General features: G+C 33.5%; 1 long non-coding RNA gene across 1 annotated transcript; it reads right to left on the minus strand.

Annotated features, from left to right (window-relative positions):
* Positions 1-1,191: 1,191 nt before the first annotated feature.
* LOC136224884 (uncharacterized) lies at positions 1,192-3,724 on the minus strand. Its single transcript, XR_010686655.1, has 3 exons — positions 3,478-3,724; positions 3,284-3,363; positions 1,192-1,794 (listed from the first exon to the last, which is right to left on the minus strand). It is a non-coding gene; the product is annotated as an uncharacterized lncRNA (long non-coding RNA).
* Between the last annotated feature and the right edge of the window lie 1,509 nt (positions 3,725-5,233).

Genomic DNA, 5,233 nt, shown 5'->3' on the forward strand with positions numbered 1-5,233 from the left:
GACTCGGAATGTTAAGTAGGAGGCCGGTGGGTTCACCGGGCATTTTGGGGGTGCCTAATATCTTCTTCCCAGAGGATATTAGCCTTCCCCAAAGTGTACCAAATTTCCCAAACATGCTTGCTTCCCGCAAGGAATCTCGGTAACATTTTCCAAACTTGGTTTGGGTGGCGACTCTTATTCTCCGGTGCCGACCCTGTCGAAAATGCATCGTGATCTCAATTGGGCCCTGAGCCCAAAAACAGTCGTGTCGTCAACGGTTCTCCCCGTCGCTTGTGATGAGGCGCTGAACCTACGGGCGTTTCTTCCTTCACGCCGATTTCTTCGGTACGTACGCTCTATTTCTGGATCAAAAACTAAAACATGCCAAGATTGGCTCCGCGTTAGCATTAAAAATTTGAAAAAGTGTCTAGAACATCAAACCTGATTATCGCTAATGTTGCAACTAGAATCCGCGGCAACAGCGCCAAAACTTGATTCATATAAAACGTATACGTGATTTTTAGAACAAGTGCACTCTAATCATTAACTATCCACAGGTTTTTGAAGTCTAAACGATTGGGTTAAGATGATTTTGGTTATTTATAGTGACAAAAACTTTTGTTGTTAAAACAATGGAATAAAACACTAGGGGATCGGGTTCACTTTCTAAGTTTGAGCCAATGAAATCTATTGAAATAAGACACCCAAGAGAAATTCGTGATTTTAAAGATGGTGATTTCTACAAGATGCTTAGTGCTAAGACTTTAGACCACCTCGTTCTTATTCTCCACTCCTATTTATTTACTTAACCGGGCCAATGGTTACTTAAATACGACAAGAAAGCTTTAGGTTCAATGAGAAATCCTAACAATAAAGTGCTAGAAACCACATCGATTTGTTATCGAGTCTAATAATTTAATTTTCTGTTAACCTCTTGATACTATGGAGAGTAAAAAAACATTGACTGAAATACGAATTTAAGCTTACGTTCTTAGTTCTTTTAAATTGAATTTCTTCCCGGTGTTTACCTAATAGACTTCTAACTTGACTCAAAACATTAGAAAGATTTTCCTCATCCATAGTAGGGAAGAATTAGTTCATGGTCATTGGGGAAATAGTACGTGAAATAGAATGAAATAAAGTGAAAGTCATTGAAAGTAGAAGATGAACAAACGAAAGATGAACAAACTTTTGATTAAATGTGAAATCAACTTACAAAACGAAAAGGAAATGACTTTGAAACAAGAAATTGTGCTCAAGAACTACAAAAATCAACTAAAATAAGAGTAATTGACAATTGCCCAAAGCTTGGCTATAATAACAATGGAGATTGTGTTTTTTCTTCCAATATCTCATCTATTTATAGGCTAAACCTTCCCTCTAGTCAATATAATAATTTGAAATTGATGATTAGTAGCCTCCAAAATACTGAATTGGTGCATTAAATGTCCTTGAGAAGTTCAATTGAAGAAGGGTATGGGCTAGCATTGAGAAGAGGAGCCATCCATTGCAACTTGCTGAAGACTGCAGGTCTCGCCGAGACCTAGCGAGGTCATGCCGAGAAAGCAAGCCATGAAGTTCCGCGCGGGTTGGAAAAATAAGTGCCGCACAGGTTGGAAAAATAAGAGTTATTCAAGTTTTTATTCCACAACTCAAAAGGCTTATTTAGCCGACTTTGATAGAAAGCGACTAAGTCCGGCACAGGTTGGAAAAATAACCATGTGACAGGTGGTATAGGTCTCGCCGAGACGTATGCAAATTTTCCAAAAACTGTAGTTTTGTCGTCTCTTCATAGAATGCATCCTTGTTCTCACCCTGTAACTCACTAGGATAAATTGTCAATCTCGTGAGGGTGTAAAAATAAACTAAAAACTCGTGAATTAAAATAAAACTACGTGATAGTGTGTGAAATTGTGAATTGAAGTGAATTTAGCAAAATTAATACTAAAGTAATAAAAGGACACATAAAATGGATGAAATTATGACTTAGTTTAGAACTTGAGAATGGTGAAGGATTTTTTATTTTTTTGTAGTGTTCACTTGCTCGATTAATTTGTAGACTTAATTACATTCATGACTCTAAGTGTAATGCCTCCAAAAATAATAATATGAACAACAGAAAACTGTCAATTCTTGTAAGACCTTGCTTGCCCGGTCAATTTAACGAGTTAATTACATTAATGATTCCGAAATAAAACTATAACGCTTGCAAAAACTACTGTTTTTTAACTGATATTTTGATACCATAAAAATATATATTTGGATATTAATTTTTCATGTCTTTTTTATCTCATTGTTAAGAAAAATGCTAATATTTAATTAAATAAGAGAATTACAAATACAACATGGACACTAAGGTAAGAAAAAACTATTGAAGGTATGGCTAACATAAACAACAGATACAACATATATTTCTCATAACTCGAAATTCACAAAGGAGTAACTAGAATTCAATTTTTATCATCTGAACCATTTCGAATCTTTGGATTTTTTCCTTTCTTTTGCAATATGTAGATCCAGTTTACAAATAGGGTAGATTCGACTATAAAATCATTTTGAAGTTTGTTGTGTAAAAAAATTAAATAAAATATATATTACGATTTTAAATTACTATTACTTTGAGAAATTATTATTATGGTAAAACTAAACACACTTACTTCTACTTTGAAAATGTCAATGCTCCTTTCCTTTGAAAATGTTATATTTAATCCCCTTAACTTGATTAAATTGACCTATTAATAAAATCTATGTAAAACAATGAGAAATTTTAGATAAACATAATTAGAGGAATAAGAAAGCTCAAGTAGAAAAACTCATCAGGGCATATGTTAGCTCTGCCTAGTCGGGTTACTATTTTTCAATTGGATTGGTATAAAGATAGAGTTTCTGAATATACCATATGAACAATAATCCCAATTGAAAATAGTGGAAGTTATCAATGTCTAGGGGTGTAAACGAGTCGAGCCGAACCCAACCCTAGGTAAGCTCGGTATTCGCTCGTTAATAATCAAAGCTTGGACCCAGCCGAGCTTCAATCGCATGAATCAGACTGAGCTTCGATCCAGCCGAGCTTTTATCGAGCTTCTAACGAGTTTCAATCACATTGATCATACATGCATAGAAATTTGAGATACAAAATGGATACATTCCATAGAGATAAAAAAATAATCAAAGCATACTAGAACTAATTTCATCATTTTACCCAATTTTTCTGTTTGTGGATTGAAGTCCATTAATTTGATATTTTAGGTGGACAAGGCTGATTAAACACAAAATTTGGCTGTGAGGAGAACGAGAAAATTACCTGGTAGAAATGCCTATATATAATGATTATTTTTCTAGAGGCGACTACTTAGAACTGCTGCATCTTGATGATCCAATATTCTGGTAACCCGCCAAATACACAAAAAAAAAACATCATCAAACTAATATTTCAATCTACGAAAATGGAAATGCACACAAAATGGACATGGACACCGAATTTTCGAGCTAAATTACCTGAGACAGGTCATGAAAAGAGAGGAAATGGATTTCAAAGCAACCACGGGGCTTAAGGAGAGGAGACAGGTTCAAATAGCTATTTGGAGTTCGATTTTGGTGTTGTTGAACCAGATCTTGAAAAGCATGCACAGATTTTGATTTGTGAACCAGATCATGAGATACATAAACAGATTTGGATTTGTGCTCTTTTTGCTAATGATGAAACTAGAAAATTGCAGTAGATGGGCATCATTGTTCATGCTGTTTCAAGAGAAATTGAAAATAGAAAAGCTGTAAGAAGAAAGAGAGGAATAGGCATACAAATTGATTTAAATGAAAAGTATGGATTGCTTAAACTAGTCCGGCAGAAGAAAGGCTAAACTAATGTTGGTAAATTTGGGAAACAATACATCAAAAATCACAAATTTTATCATCTACATTTTACATGTATGTCATTTTATTACTCATTAGTAATAGATCACAAATATTTAAATAGACGACGAAAAAAAAAAATCAAAAAATTATACTCCCTCCATAACCTTATATATTTATGCACTTATGATCAATTCAAGTTTGTACTAAAGGGTTTTTCTGTAACAACAAGATTGATGTGATTCACACTAGTTCTGAACGATCTTGAGAAACATGTCAGTAATTCTAGGTTACTAATATACTTTAAGTGATGAGCACTTTCACATAATTAAGTGATGAGCACTTTCACATAATTAAGGTGGAGAATGGTCTTCCACTTTGAGCATTCAACAATTTTTTATTAAAAAAATCATCGTCTATTGAATGAAACTAGACCAGAACAAGGGTTCATTTTGAACTTTTAAAAGTTCATAGGTACATTTGATGTTTTGGGTCAAGTACAAGGACCAACAAAAATGTATTAAGCCAATTCTATGGTATTGGATACCACTAAAGAAAGACCAGATTGAATTGTCAAGAAAAACAGTTTGAATTAGAGGTTGGATTAGGATTGGATAGTGCTAAAAAAAGACCAAAATTTTGAAAGAAGAAAAGAAGGAAAAGGAAGAAGGCATCCAAATTCCACGAGTTGCCTTGACAACTCCAATTGTTAAGATAACTCCATTGAATCCACTATATTCAAAATCCATTGTATTAAATAAACAAATATACGTATACTAGATATAATTGGGTGGCAAAAATAATAAAAAATATCATATGCACATCTATCATTTAAGAAGGGGAGTATTGAAAAAATCTATTAAAATTGGAACATCATATGTAAATCAAAAATGGAAATAAGAAGAAGTCAAGTCCTAATGCATTCAGTACTCTTTCCTGGTCATCTGCAAATCTAAATATTTATGCACTGAAACCTTAAATATTTATAAAAATGAGACTACACTCAAACAAACTACAACAAGAAAGACTACTCTTGTGTCTAGGATTAAGAAAAAATCTATTCCAATTGGGACATCATCTGTAAATCGGAAAGAGGAAATATTAACAAGTACAATCCTAATGTATGCATTCACAAAAGCATTTTGTGAACCAAACCTATCAGAGTGGAGTCAAACCAACTACAACTCACACATCTATTCAAATGGATCAGCAAATCTGTGCTTGAATCAGGAAGAAGAAAATAACCTTAATAACGGTTGATTTTGTTCACTCAATACCTTATCAACATAGAGTGCAGTCAAACAAACTAAAAATAAATTTAAAATAAAAAATCACATTTGTGATTCTTTGTATTTGATCCATATTTGATTATTGAAAATGGTGTTCCTCAGATCTGCTGCAA

Source organism: Euphorbia lathyris, chromosome 3, assembly GCF_963576675.1.
Source record: "Euphorbia lathyris chromosome 3, ddEupLath1.1, whole genome shotgun sequence".
Classification (NCBI taxonomy): Eukaryota; Viridiplantae; Streptophyta; class Magnoliopsida; order Malpighiales; family Euphorbiaceae; genus Euphorbia; species Euphorbia lathyris.